The sequence below is a fragment of the Bos javanicus genome, chromosome 17 (assembly GCF_032452875.1).
Source record: "Bos javanicus breed banteng chromosome 17, ARS-OSU_banteng_1.0, whole genome shotgun sequence".
In the NCBI taxonomy this organism is placed as follows: Eukaryota; Metazoa; Chordata; class Mammalia; order Artiodactyla; family Bovidae; genus Bos; species Bos javanicus.
Window position 1 is genome coordinate 62,062,939 of NC_083884.1, and position 15,065 is coordinate 62,078,003.

At 44.2% G+C, this 15,065-nt stretch overlaps 1 protein-coding gene across 8 annotated transcripts in view; it reads right to left on the reverse strand.

The window, feature by feature from the left end:
• The window catches only part of RPH3A (rabphilin 3A), a 293,375-nt gene that overhangs the window by 79,374 nt on the left and 198,936 nt on the right, over positions 1-15,065 (reverse strand). The window contains exon 1 of one of the 8 annotated variants that reach the window (XM_061384972.1): positions 7,033-7,095. The exons of 6 other annotated variants lie outside the window; for them this stretch is intronic. The gene's annotated coding sequence lies outside the window, so the exon portion shown is untranslated. Of the gene's footprint in view, positions 1-7,032; positions 7,096-15,065 lie in introns of those variants that run through there. One more of the 8 variants, XM_061384965.1, reaches the window with a different exon arrangement.

Consider the following 15,065-nt stretch of genomic DNA (forward strand, 5'->3'; position numbering starts at 1 on the left):
AAGCTTCATAGGCTACAGTCCATGGATGAGGTCACAAAGAGTCAGACACGACTGAGCAACTTCACTTTCACTTTATCTCTCATTTTGGTGACTATATGAAAGTGTGTGTGTGTGTGTACATAGGGGTGAAACTAGTAATTGATGAACTGTCTAAAAGTTGGGATCCACCCTCATTTTATGATGTAATTCACACTTTTCTCCCCGAGGTTCATGCCACAGAAGATACCAGGATGGTAAGATGTTGAGAAGCCTTTTTCATCCTCTGAAATGTTCCTGCTCCTCCACTTAACACCTCAAGTCCCAGTTCAATTCTCACAGTCCCATGATGCTTTCTATAGCCCCTTGAACCCTTTCGTCTCTGAAAATTTAAAGTTCTTAGAATACAGAAACTTAGGGCTTAGCCTCCTATAGTTCACAGAAATCATCCTCCACAAGATGGAATGTTCCATGGGGGGATGGGAAGTGGACAACTGTCCCTCCTTCTCCTGGTATCAGCACTCCAATTTTATTTTAGTGAACCATCCTTTTCCTATCTTACCCATGGTTCTGATGGGAATGACCTCAACTACCAGCCATGGGGCAGTCACATGACTCTGGTCTGGGCAATCAACATATTCTCCTCTTTGATTCAAAGTTGTATTGGTTCCCCAATACAAGCCAATTAGACTCAGTCCTGAAACTTTTGTTGGAATATCTTAGGAAGGAGTTACTCTCTTTTCTTTACTGGACTGAAGATGGGATAAGACAAACTTAACTTGATGAGGTTTGATCAGGTAGAGAAAATCTGCCTGGGTGTGAGGGTAACCCAAAGGGAAGCAGAATGAAGAGACAGTCAGCTCTCACTCCTACAGCTGTTAAGCTATGGGATTCAGTCACTCCTCAGCTGTGTCATGGACTCTTTGATTATGTTGGCCAATAGATGTCATTTAGCATCACTTGAATTAGTTTGAGTTAGGTTTTCCATCAATGTAGCTCAAACAGACTAAGATGTGTATTAAATAATGTGTCTTTAAACAGAAACACAGAAAGCAAGAATATATACAGATTGGTTGATGCAGTGTGACCAGAAGCATGCAGGAACTTAACCCTGATTTTCTTCTGGGAGCAATGATTTAGTCATGTGTTCATCAGTGACCATGATGATGAACTTTACAGAACATAACCTGATGACTTTACAGAACATAACTAACTGCAAAGAATGATAATCTGCTCCCTCCCTCTCTCTCTCTCCACATACACACACACACACACACACACACACACACACACACAAAGGGCTTACCAGGTGGCTTAGCAGTAAAGAATCTGCTGCAATGCAGGAGACTCAGAAGATGAGGGTTGGATCCTTGTATGTGGGAGGGTGATGATCCCCTGGAGAAGAGCATGGCAGCCCACTCCAGTATTCTTGCCTGAATTTTCCAGGCAGAGGAACCTGGTAGGCTACAGTCAGTCCATGGGGTCGCAGAGAGTCAGACACAACTGAGCGACTGAGCACACACACACACAAACACATACATATACATATATGTATATATAAGATAAATAATATATACATAATATGTAAAGATGTTATATATCATATATACATATGTATCATATGTAAATATATATAGAATACTAATCAGCAAGCACTCCTACCTTTCCACTTTTCCTCTTACAAAGAGGACTATTAAGTGGGACAAATGCTTAGTAGTTTGGTCTGTTTCCTATTTTATTTTTCAGAGTGCGATAGAGGCAAAGGGCTGATAATAAGATAATTGATGCTAAGAGGCAATTTGGGAGGCAAAGTGCCAAGGACCTAAAAGGACTGTCATTGTGGTTAGTTTCCTGGCCAATTTCTCCCATGCAAAACCAAAGGTGCACTTCAGGTCCCATTCCTACACCATCACCTTGCTGGGGGCAGAATGAGGTGAAGAAGAATGGAAACCAGCCAAGAGCGAACATACTGACTTGGGGTTCAACTGGGGATGGAAAGCTTGCAGGAATCATCTAGTACCCAGCCTTTCTGGAGTCTAATCAGATAACAAACCACTGCTGGGAGCAAATGGGTTTTTAAGTATATTTTTAATCTCTAACACCCATGGGGCATGCTCAAAGGCAGAAGGTTTGCAGTAAGCCAGGGGTAGTTGCAAGTAGTTCCTCTCCAGCCAAGCTACCAGCTCAGTTTCTACAATAAAATGGGTTACTTATGAAGGCTGATTTGAGGGAGTAGGATAGTCCTCATCTTTCAAAGCCAAGAACGAGTGTGGATTGAGTCCCCTTGTCCCTGATTCCCAGCTTCTTATTCAGGAAAGAAAGGAAAACTTGAAGGTCATTCCTCTGTAAGAGAGGAGTTGAAGTTTTGCAGTTATTCTGAGTTTTTAATCTGGTTTTTGCCTGACCAAGTTGCAAGGAAAATTAAGAAAGGAAACTAAAATGTCCCCAACAATGGGACCTGGCGACAGAGAAGGCTTGAATGAAAAACCAAGCACTTGTGATGTAGAACTGAAACCAGCAGGAGGCACTGGGTTAAGGGTCTGGATTTAGAAGCAAAAGGAAGAGGAAAGTGAAAAATGAAGTCACTTAGTCGTGTCTGACTCTTCACAACGCTATGAACTGTAGCCCACCAGGCTCCTCTGTCCATGGGATTTTCCAGGCAAGAATACTGGAGTGGGTTGCCATTTCCTTCTCCAAAATGATGAGGAGGTGATGCTCAACTCCTCCCACACTCATTTCACCTGGTGCTTCTTGGGACATCTTCAGACCCTCTCCTCAAGAATTACCTTTCCCAGGAAGCCAAACTGTCTTTAGTTTAGGGACTCACTGCATTTGAAGTACCTAAATCCAGACATGTCACTGAGGCTAGTCCTGGCTCTATCCCCCGCTAGCCTGGAACCTTAAGCAAGTTCCTTGGCTCCTCCCCTTCCTTGTCCAGAAAATGGGGCTTATCACTGTGCCTTCTACTCAGGACTGATGGAAGAATTGGATGAAATCAGACATGCAGCACCCCAAGCACAGTGCTGGCCCACATTAAATACTCAAAAACTGGGAGTTCTCATTTCAAAATAATAGTAACTCTCATACAGAGTCCTCATTGCCAACCACAGCCTGTACGATCTGAACTTACACGCAGGTCCTCTTGTTTTCCCTGCCTTCTGTACCTGGTGTTGAGCTTTCCTCTCCCAAGTGCAGTAATCAAACTGAGGAGCCTCAGAGATCTTTTAAAATCTTGGGGGTTGAGGTGAGCATTCTATGGCCCTAGATCCCCAAGAGGATGAGAGGGGTCAATGAGGCAACCAGAAGGAAATGTCAAGAACCATCGAAAGGTATCGACACATCCCAGGAGACCCTCTTCAACTCTCCTACATGCACAGCATTTTAACACCTACAAAGACATCGCAATAGCATCCTTCTTAATCTTCATTTCCTTGCAAGTCACACAAGATTAGAGTTTCAGGGCTCACTTCAAAGATGCCCAAAATAAGGACACAAGAGGTAAGATGACTCACCAAAGGCACATCAGTGGTAAACAGAAGGACTGTCTTAGAACAAAGTGTCACATCCCTGGCTGCACCCTAGAATTGTTGAGGGGGGATGGGAGGACTCAACAATGCTAATTCCAGGATCCCAACCAAACCAACTAAAGAAGATGCTCATGGTGGGTACCCACATCACACTTTTTGAAAGTCCTCCTGATGATGTTACTGTGCAGCTGGGGCTGAGAACCACCAGCTTAGAACCATGTGCCCTGAGCCACACTCTTTCCAGGCTCTCTCTCCTTCAGCCAGTGAACCTTCAACTTGAATGCACACCAGAGTCAGGAGGGCTCAGGAAACTAGACCAATGCCCACTTCCCAGGCCTGCAGATTCTGATTCAGGAAGTCTGGGACAGAGCCCACCAATTTGCATTTCTAAGTTCCAGAGTGATGCTATGCTGCTGGTCTAGAGACCACACACACTCTAAGGACCACCTCTGCATGTAATGCTAGAAAAATGGAACCCAGGAGACCAAAGTTCCTGGTCCCTAGTTTCCCTTCTGCTGACAGCACTCTCTTCGCTCTGAGTCAGAGCAAATGTTACCAGAAACCAAGGAAGCCCAGAGGGAGGCTGAGGGCTTTAGGGCCTTTTCTTCTCTTGTTTCTCTCCTTTTAAAAATAATCCACCACTTAAGAGACTGTCACTGAGCATTTGCTGCTTGTTCTTCCACACGCAGTCCAAATCCTTCTCCTGCAATGCAGGTCTTCTTAAATATTGAATAAGTCTGCTGCTCCACCAATTGCCACAGCCAGAGCTGAGGTAATGTTGATATTGACAAAGGATTAATATCATTAATCAGGTTACAAAGATCAGGCTACTGAGCTGGTTTTATAAAAGACCTTCACTTTCTTCCCATCACCAAAATCTCTGGTGCCTCAGCACCTTCCCTGACTGTCCCTGACCCCTTCTAAGGCATGAGGTTTGCTTTCTCTTTTACTGTTTTTGCCATTTAATGAACCGTAGGACGAGTCAGAGCAGCCTGGGGAGTGGGTCAGGTTTCAAACAAGAGCAAAGAGCATTAGATTGACACTGTCAGTGCCCATTGTTTAACAAATACTACTTACTGAGAACTTACTGTGTTGCCAGACGCTGTGGGATACAGTGTAGTGAGCTTATAGTCATAAATAAAATAGTCAGATATTCCTGCACCAGTGGAGCTGACATTCTAGTGGGGGGAGATAGACAACAAATGAAATAAACAAGTAAAATTGTGTGTCATATGGTGCTAAGTGCTAGGGGGATAATAATAAATAATAAATAAAGAAGGAAGAAGCAAAATTCTGGAGGGGGGTGATATTTTAAATAAGATGATTAGAAAAGAAAGGCCTCACTGAGAAGCTGATGTTTAAGTAAAGTCCAAAAGGAAGCGAGGCAGTGGGCAGAGTGGAAAGGATTAAGAGTACCCCCTCTCAGTTCAGTCAGTTCAGTTCAGTTGCTTAGCCGTGTCCAACTCTTTACGACCCCATGAATTGCAGCACGCCAGGCCTCCCTGTCCATCACCAACTCCCGGAGTTCACCCAAACCCACGTCCATGCAGTCGGTGATGCCATCCAGCCATCTCACCCTCTGTCATCCCCTTCTCCTCCTGCCCCCAATCCCTCCCAGCATCAGGGTCTTTTCCAACGAGTCAACTCTTTGCATGAGGTGGCCAAAGTACTGGAGTTTCAGCTTTAGCATCATACCTTCCAAAGAACACCTAGGACTGATCTCCTTCAGAATGGACTGGTTGCATCTTTTTGCAGTCCATGGGACTCTCAAGAGTCTTCTCCAACACCACAGTTCAAAAGCATCAATTCTTCGGCGCTCAGCTTTCTTCACAGTCCAACTCTCACATCCATACATGACCACTGGAAAAATCATGGCCTTGACTAGACGGACCTTTGTTGGCAAAGTAATGTCTCTGCTTTTGAATATGCTATCTAGGTTGGTCATAACTTTCCTTCCAAGGAGTAAGCATCTTTTAATTTCATGGCTGCAATCACCATCTGCAGTGATTTTGGAGCCCCAAAAAATAAAGTCAGCCACTGTTCTCACTGTTTCCCCATCTATTTCCCATGAAGTGATGGGACCAGAGGCCATGATCTTCGTTTTCTGAATGTTGAGCTTTAAGCCAACTTTTTCACTCTCCTCTTTCACTTTCATCAAGTACCCCCTCTAGAATGTCGAACTCTGTAATTTCACCACCATCATCAAAATAACAGTAACTAGTGTTTATCAAGCATCTCTCATGCCTGTTCCAGTGAAAGTCACTCAGTTGTGTCTGACTCTTTGTGATCCCATGGACTATACAGTCCATGGAATTCTCCAGGCCAGAATCCTAGAGTGGGTAGCCTTTCCCTTCTCCAGGGGATCTTCCCAACCCAGGGATTGAACCCAGGTCTCCCACACTACAGGCGGATTCTTTACCAGCTGAGCCACAAGGGAAGCCCCATGCCTGTTCCAAGCAAAGACTAATATATATATATTTGTTCTTATATATATATATATATATAATATATAATATATATATAATATAATATATATATATATTCTTCTTAAATTCCTAAGACAATCCCAAGAAGTAGATGTTATTGTCATCCCCACTTTCCAGATGAGGAAACTGAGGTACACGGAGGTTTAGTAACTTGCTCAAAGTCACACAGCAGCAGAAAAGTGAAAGTGTTAGTCACTCAGTCATGTCCGAGTCTTTGCGACCCCATGCACTGTAGCCTCAGAGAAGGCAATGGCAACCCACTCCAGTGTTCTTGGCTGGAGAATCCCAGAGACGGGGGAGCCTCATGGGCTGCCATCTATGGGGTCACACAGAGTCGGACACGACTGAAGCAACTTAGCAGTAGCAGCAGGACTGTAGCCCACTAGGCTCCTCTGTCGACGGAATTCTCCAGACAAGAATACTGGAATGGGTTGCCATGCCCTTCTCCAGGAGATCTTCCCAACCCAGGGATCGAATCCAGGTCTCCCGCATTGCAGGCAGATCGTTTACTGTTTGAACTACCCAGAAAGCCTGCACAGCAGCAGAGCTGGGATTCAAACCCAGGCAGACTGGCAACTATCCCTACCTCCTCCCTCCACTCTCAGCCCCCACATTTTCAGGAATTGGACCCTATACCATGATTAATTGCAGAACACTCCCTCGTTGGGGTCCCACTGTCTTCCTGATTTCTAGGTAGTCAGTGCTATAAAGAGAAGGGGTGTGGGCAGATTGGCCAATACAAGAAACTTTCTCAGTCAGTTTAGAGTATTTCCTCCCCTTATTGTGAATCCTGTGCTGCAACCAGGAAGTCATTTTCAAAACAGATTAGGCTAAGTCATCCTTTTGCTTATAAAATTGCACTGCTCTCAGAATAAAGACGAACTGCCTCATGATGGCCCTGCAGGTACTACCAACCTCAGCTCATACTGAGCTCCCCACAACCCTATGTTTGCGTGATGCTGCCTTATTTGACCCTTGGATATCACCACCTCAGGGCCTTGACACACTCTTTTTTCCCTGCCATGAATGTTTTCTCTTCTTACTTGGTTACCTTCTGTTCATCCCTCAGCTCCCAAGTCAAATGCCACTTCCTCCAGGAAGACGAGGTCAGATTTCTTTGTGACATGTGCTCATAAACTTGTGTTCCTCTCTTTAGAACCCTTGCCTCAGGTTCTAATTATACATTCATTTGTATCATCATTGATTTATGTCTACCTCCTCAAGGGAAGGTACCAACTCTAAATTGTTTTCTACTGTATCTGCACAGTGAGCACAGTGCCCGATAAATACTAAAAATGACCAAATAGAACATAAGGACCCCCACCCTCGACCAAATATCCCTAAGACAATGGAAATTTACCTTCTATCCAGGTTCTTAAAGTGTTTTACACTGTCATTATCTCTCTCGATTTACTTGTTTTGAATAACCAAATAGTTAGGAAATTCTTTCTAAACTTTTCAACCATTATGCTCCAAATGATATCTCTTCCTTTTCCCATTCTTTAACAAAAAGTATTTGTAGCAGATTACTTTTTTTAAAAATTATAAAATTGGCCTTACTTTTCTGGTTTGTTGACTGTTTTTAAAATATGTCAGTGGCAGAAAGCAGTTTTTATGGATTACTTGATTATTTTATATAATAAGTATTTTTGTATAATATAGTTGATGAATCAAACACTATAAAGGGACATTTGACCATTTCATCTATATCCCTTAATAGGTTTTGTTTTCTTTCTTTCAGCTCCTAATAGGTTATTTTTTAAAGTCTGGCTAACCATTTTGTGCAAGTCAGGAGGGATTGATTTCACAGGGAAAATGTGGGAATTGAAGGTCCACTTTGTTATCCGGGGACATCTGACCTACATGGTAGTGAAAGTGAAAGCGAAGTCGCGCAGTCGTGTCCGACTCTTCGAGACCCCATGGACTGCAGCCCACCAGACTCCTCCGTCCATGGGATTTTCCAGGCAAGAGGACTGGAGTGGGGCGCCATTGCCTTCTCCGAGGCTACAGTCCATGGGGTCGCAAAGAATCAGACACGGTAGTAGGTAGTCAATAAATATCTATCAACTGAATAGTGGTAACTATATGTTGAATGAATAAATGATTGTATGTTGGTTGAGAGGACCTCTAAATTCAATGCAGAGCAGATCAGACATTCGTTTTTAATTACCCCCTGACAAAAATGAACTCAGATTTATAGCCTCATACAATTACCTCCCAATGTGCACTTACAGACCATGTTCTGTCTTAGGATTTTCATTTCTTCAGTTTGGCTCTGGAAGGTGAAATGATCAGGAGTGACAGGAATCAGATCTAAGTTAACATCAAGAAGGACAACCACACTGATCAGACCTGTTCAGCAATGCACAGAATGACTTTGTAGGTGCTGAGCCAACCATCCTAGAGGCATTCAAGCCCACTGCCCTGGGAGTGATGAAGAGAATTCACCCATGGGAAAGAGCATTGTTCCTCCCAGAATGACCCATGGATCAGCTGCTACCGTATCAGTCAGGAAACCCTTTACCTTGCAGGTTCCAGGGTACAACCCAAACCTTCTGAGCCAGAATTTCCAGGGATGGGCCTTGAGAATTTAAAAATACCCCAGGAGATTCTTGCATACACTAAAATTAAATAACCCCTGAAGTTAATGACTGGGCAAAATAAGTTACCAGACATTAACTGCCTGCTTTTCCCAGCATATTGTCACATTTTGTCGGCTTGATGCCTTGTCACTGGCCTGGTGGACCTGCTGTGCTTTAAAGTTCTGTGGCGTAGCCATTGTCATCCCTAAAGATTGAACTTTTTTCTGGTCCCCAACTTACCTTGCGATCTTAGGGAAAAGGTTTACCTCTATGGGGTTTAGTTCCTTCATCTGTAAATGGAAGGAGTAAATCCCAACTCTCCCCTTCAGAAGGTTATTGTGAAACACCATTGACTCTAAAAGCAATTTTTATTTATGTATTTATTTTTTTAATTTTTAATTTTTTTAATTTTATTTTATTTTTAAACTTTACAATATTGTATTAGTTTTGCCAAATATCAAAATGAAAGTAATTTTTAAAATGTAAGTCCTATGCAATAATAAACAGCTAGCATTTCTATAGTTGACCATGTACTGGGCACTGTTCTGAGTGCTTCATATGTATATTAACTCATGTAATTTTCATAGCAACTCTACAAGGGAGATGATATTATTATTCCCATCTTATAGATGAGTAAACTGAGGCCAGAGAGGCCAAACAACTTGCCCAAGTTCACAGTCCAGCAAGTAGCACAGCTGAATTCCAAAGAAGTCTAGAGGCAGCGGCTGTGCTTTAACCACTGAGAATACAGCATCCTACTGGTCAGTGAGATCCAGTCCTTTACAAGAGTGATGTTCTTGCTTTGGCTACAAACCAGAAGGAGTTGAAGACTAGACAATCTGTTTCTGTAGAGCTTTACATTGTTAAAAAGTGTTTCTAAATTGCTCGATCTTTGCAACAATTCTGAATAGTAAGGGAAGTGGTAACTGACTATTATCCCATTTTACAGAGCAGAAGAATGAGGCCCTAGGAAGTTTATTTCTTTGCTATGGAAACTTGACTGTAATATCCAAAGATCTGGATTTGAGTTGTTGAATCCACCCTTTACTAAATGAACTGGGGGCAGGGCGGGGAGGGGACTGAGAAAGCTGCCTCTCCAGCTTTCTGTTGCCTCAGAATTCTGTATGCAAAATGGGCATAATACTACTGCCTCTTTCCCAAGGATTTCTGAGGGTTAAAGGCAATCACTCATGTGAATGAAAAGCACAGGGCTAGTCCTTGGGACTGCTCTGTCTATCCCCCAACTCATTTGCTTCCTGTACAAAACTGCAGCTCCAGCATATAATTACCATGTTGCATAGCTGGGACTTGAACCCAATTGGACAGACTTTATCTCAGAGACCTTTCTAGCAAGAGGATGAAGAGCAGGTGGGGAGCTCTCCAGGGCATCAAAGAGCACCCTGTAGTAGAGCCCTGAGGCCACCGTTACAGTCTGTGTCAGTGAGAAATGCCCCTGTGCTGCTCCATTGGGATAAAGGTTCCCATTCCAGATCTGCTGCCATGACAACCAGAGGGAGGATTTTCCAGAGCTGAAAGCTGCTCAATCCCAGGGCCTTGGGGAGGCTCTGGGGAGCCTCTACGGCCACTTGAGGAGGCCAACTACCAGCCTCTGAAGCATTTTACCCTCTGAGCATATTCAGGGGCAGTGCGATCCTTTCTGCTGCCACCAGTGTTTTTCCAGAGGCCACGTTAGAGGAGGAAACCAAGGCTCTGGGGGGGTACACAGAGAAGCTTGTGTGGCTGAGTCTGGGACAGGATCCAGGTCTCTCTACGTAGTTGGGGAAATGACTACTCAACAGGTTGTTGAAGGAAATGACTGTCTCAACCTCAGCCAGAAAACTGCTCCCCAACACACCGTATACACCCCTCCACACAGGGTAAATTCAGCAGAACATGGAGGGGCCATTAACACCCATTTATCCACATCCCACCCCCAAGTATCATTTAAGACAAAGTTTCCTTACACAAACCACATCATGCATAATATCATTTCACTCTCAAGCAATCTTATAAGAATATTAAGACTATCCCCATTTTATAGAAGACACTGAGACTCAGAGAGAGAAACTCATTTTGCCAAAGGTCACACAGTCAATGAATATCTGAGACAGAATTTAAACCCAGATGTCCCTGGCTCCAGACCCCATAAACTTGACCTCTGCTTTCCTCGACATACCTATGGGGTCTGATATTAGAAGCTATTCCTCAGTGTTTGCTGAGCAAACCATCCAAAGCAAAACAGTAAAGCATCAACCTGCACCTCTCAAATGACATTGCTACATGCTAAGTTGCTTCAGCCGTGTCCAACTCTTTGCGATGCTATGGACTACAGCCCACCAGGCGATTCTCCAGATAAGAATACTGGAGTGGGTAGTCATTCCCTTCTCCAGGGGATCTTCCTGACCTAGGGATTGAACCCAGGTCTCCTGTATTGCAGGTGGATTCTTTACCATCTGAGCCACCAAGGAAGCCCCAAATGACATTAAAGTTCTATTAAAAATGAATCTCTATGTCTTGAAAGAATCCCAGCTGCCCAGTGCAGGGAAATTTCCAGAAATGATCTGGGTAACTGGAGAGAAACTAATATAAGAAAATGGGTAAAATATAAGGGATTTACACTTTGGAGCACAACAACAATTAAAAGCAAAGGATTAGATGCACATCTCACGATCTCTTAAAAAACAGTGCTGGGTAGGGGGGGAAAGGTGAGAAACAATGAGATCTATAGCACCATACCATTTATGTAAATTAAAAATACATGTTTTGTGAACTTATGGTTGCTGGTGGAAAGGACAGTTAGGGAGTTTGGGAAGGTCATATATATAGCAGGTACACACTGCTATATTTAAAATGGATAGCCAACAAAGACCTACTGTACAGCACAGGGAGCTCTGCTAAATGTTATGCGGCAGCTTGGATGGGAGGGGAGTCTGGGGGAGAATGGATACATGTGTATGTATGGCTGACTCCCTTTGCTGTTCACCTGAAAATATCACAACATTGTTAATCGGCTATAGTCCAATACAGAATAAGAAGTTAGGAAAAAAATACACGTTTTGCAGGTGCATAAACAACAAAAGAGATGATCACTGAACAGAATAGAAGGGTTGCCTATTAGGGGAGGGGTTTGGGGTAGGGGAATAAAAGAGAATAAATAATAAATTAAAAATAAATACATTAATTAAAATTAATTAAATAAATTTTAGAAATAAATAATAAAGAATAAATAACTGAGAAAGAAGCCTGCAAGGATAGGTGATGGTCATGGTGGTGTACTAGGATATTAGAAAGAATAAATTCACCCTCGGCACCTTATATCAGAATGAAAATTTCATGCTAATCTGTACAGCAGATGAGTTCTGCGTGGAAAATTGAGAGGCTGTGAATGAGGACAGCTCTCCTCCCACTATAATCACAAGTAAAGCCCCCCACTTGGTAACCAGCATATAAGCACTATTTATTCTTCCCGGAGATTTCTCCCCAAAGTGGCTTATGTGCTGTTGATGCGCCCAGGCCCGTCTTTATTTTTTTTATTTTTAATTTCTTTTTAGCTTTAATATATTTATTTTATTGATTTTTTAACTTTACAATATTGTATTGGTTTTACCATACATCAACATGAATCAGCCACAGGTATACACTTGTTCCCCATCCTGAACCCTCCTCCCTCCTCCCTCCCCATACCATCCCTCTGGGTCATCTCAGTGCACCAGCCCCAAGCATCCAGTATCCTGCATAGAACCTGGACTGGCTGATGAACATAGATGCAAAAATCCTTAACAAAATTCTAGCAATCAGAATCCAACAACACATTAAAAAGATCATACACCATGTCGAAGTGGGCTTTATCCCAGGGATGCAAGGATTCTTCAATATCCGCAAATCAATCAATGTAATACACCAGGCTGTCTTTATTTTTTTTTTCTAATTTTATTTTATTTTTAAACTTTACATACTTGTATTAGTTTTGCCAAATATCAAAATGAATCCGCCACAGGTATACAGGCTGTCTTTAAAAAACACACAGATAACACGGAGGTCGGCCCTGGCTAGATCAACCCTTCCAAAGTTTAAAAAAAGAGAGAGAGAGAAGAGAAAGCAAACCAAAAGAAACGGCAGCAGATGCCTTTCTGAAAGGCATTGGAGGCACCTCATCGGTCTGCACTTGGCTTTTCACCCCGCCCAGGGCGGGGCAGGGGTGGGGAGGGGAGCGGAGGTGGAATGAAGGTGCTCCAGCGCTCTTCCTCAGGAGCATGCTCAGTGCCTACGATGCCCTCTGGCCTAGGTTCCCGGCTCAGGTGAGCCACAGGTAGGTCTCTAACGATCAGAGGGGAAACTGCAGGCGCCAGAAGTGGTTCACCATCCTGTCCAACAACCTTTCCCGCAAGCCCCCACCCCGATCTCCAGACCTTTGGGAGAGAGACTTGACCCCACGTCCCAGCCTGACACAGCGGCAGCGGCCACTTCCAGTGGCTTCCTCGGCTTCGCCAAGTTCGCCGATGTCCTCCTTAATGCTGACAGGTTAATCCAGCCACTACTCATGAGAGAAAGAAAAACTCCAGCTGCTGCCTTTTCCTCTGGGGTGGTGGGGGGCGGAGGGGACGATACACGTTAGCCGGCCTGGCGTCTTAACCCACAGGCCCCACTTTCGGTGCCCGGAATCACAACCAATGAACCACTGCCAAGAATGGACCCCCACACCTAATCCATTAGTAAGAGGTGGCCGAGCTACTGCAGAAGCCACCCCAAATCTGACCACCTTCTTTGCACCCCCTAGTCCCCCAGGCTGTGTCACTGCTCCCCATCACTGGTCTCCTGGCTTCCACCCCTGCCTCCTGCAGTCTGCTCTCCGCTCAGAAAACAAAGTGATCATTACCAAAATTGTAAACTAGGTCATGTCACTTCTGATTCAAACCCTCCCCCCACCCCCTAGTGAAATGAAATCCAGACTCCACACCTACCCTGGCAGGTCCTGCAGCCCGCAGGCTCCCTCACTTTCCCCTCATCCCACCGCACTGACCTTGCTGTTCCATCAAGACAACATAGTTGTCTCTGCTTTTGCGATTGTCATTCCCCCAGCCTGGCTCCTTCTGGCTCCTTCTAGAGACTCAGCTCTCAATTCAACCATTACCATCTCCCCTGGCCATCCTTTTTGTAACTAATTTTAAAAACTTTTTATTTTGTATGGGAATATAGCTGATTAACTTTGTGATAATTTCAGGTGGACAGCATATAACTAAATTTTAATTACTAAGTTATCTCTCTCCCTGCACACCATTTATCACTATCTGTCATGTCATGCTGTTTCCTTCATAGCACTTGACATAGTCTAAAACCATCTTGTTTGTGTTTTTCTTTTGTTTCTCACTAGACTGTAAGCTCTAGAAAGGCAGGGAACTCTGTCTCATTCACTGCTGAGTCCCCAGTGCCTGGCACATGGTAGGATACAATAAATATCTGAGAATGAATGAATGAAGGAATAAATGAGGGAATAAATAAATGAAAGGGAATGAGTTTGCAGAAAGCAGTGGATCTCAAAGCGGAATTCCTGGAGCAGCAGCATCCATGTCCCCTGGGAATGATGTGTTAGACATGAAAATTCTTGGGCCCCATCCTAGTCCCACTGAATCAGAAACTCTGTGTTAACAGCCCTCCGAGGAATTCTGACCCAGGTTGAAGTTTGGAAATCTCTGTCATAGGGACCACCTGCAGTCTCTTGCCAGATCCCTCTTGTGACTGAGGAGTGCAGAGCTAACTGGCTGGGTGGTCAGTCTTGTTGGAGGAAGGAAGTCAGAAAGGAGGAAGGAGTCAGCCCCATGCCCTTGACTGACCACTGGCCTTTGCATGCCCGGGTAGTCTTCAGAGCCATGCAGAGCTGTGCTGAACACACTGAGGCTGGGGAGGGCTTCAGAAACCACTCTGCTCCTCTCCAGAGCAGAAGGACAGGCAACTTGCCCAAGAAGTTACATCTCTGGCCTTTTGAAAGCTCCACAAAATCCCAAGCACTTGACCTTAGCAGTAAGATGACCAACTGGTCCTGATTTGCTTGAGCTTCTCTCAGTTTTAACACACAAAGTCCTGCCTGCCAAGAATCCCCTCAGTCCCAGGCTAACTGGGAGAGTTGGTTCACGCTACTCAGAGACCCGACTTGGGGTCTCGGGACTTGTAAATGCATTCCCTTCCCAAGTCACTTTGGTATATCTACCTGGGTGAGACTAAAGATGGGATGGGGAAGGGCAGAATTTAGGAGAGGAAGATGGAAAGAGATTGGGAGAAAATGCCAGCCAGAGGGAGAGAGCAGAGATCAGATGAGGGAGAAAGAAGGGGAGGAAAGATGAACTATGAGAAGAAAGAAAGGGAATTTTTAAAGGGTGGAAAAGATGGAGAAGGGGATGCGGTGTGGGTGTGAGAAGGGGAGAGAGAAGAGACAGAGACTTAGAGACCCAGTGCTACTGTGACAGAAGAAACTCACAGGTAGAGGGGATGGGACAGGG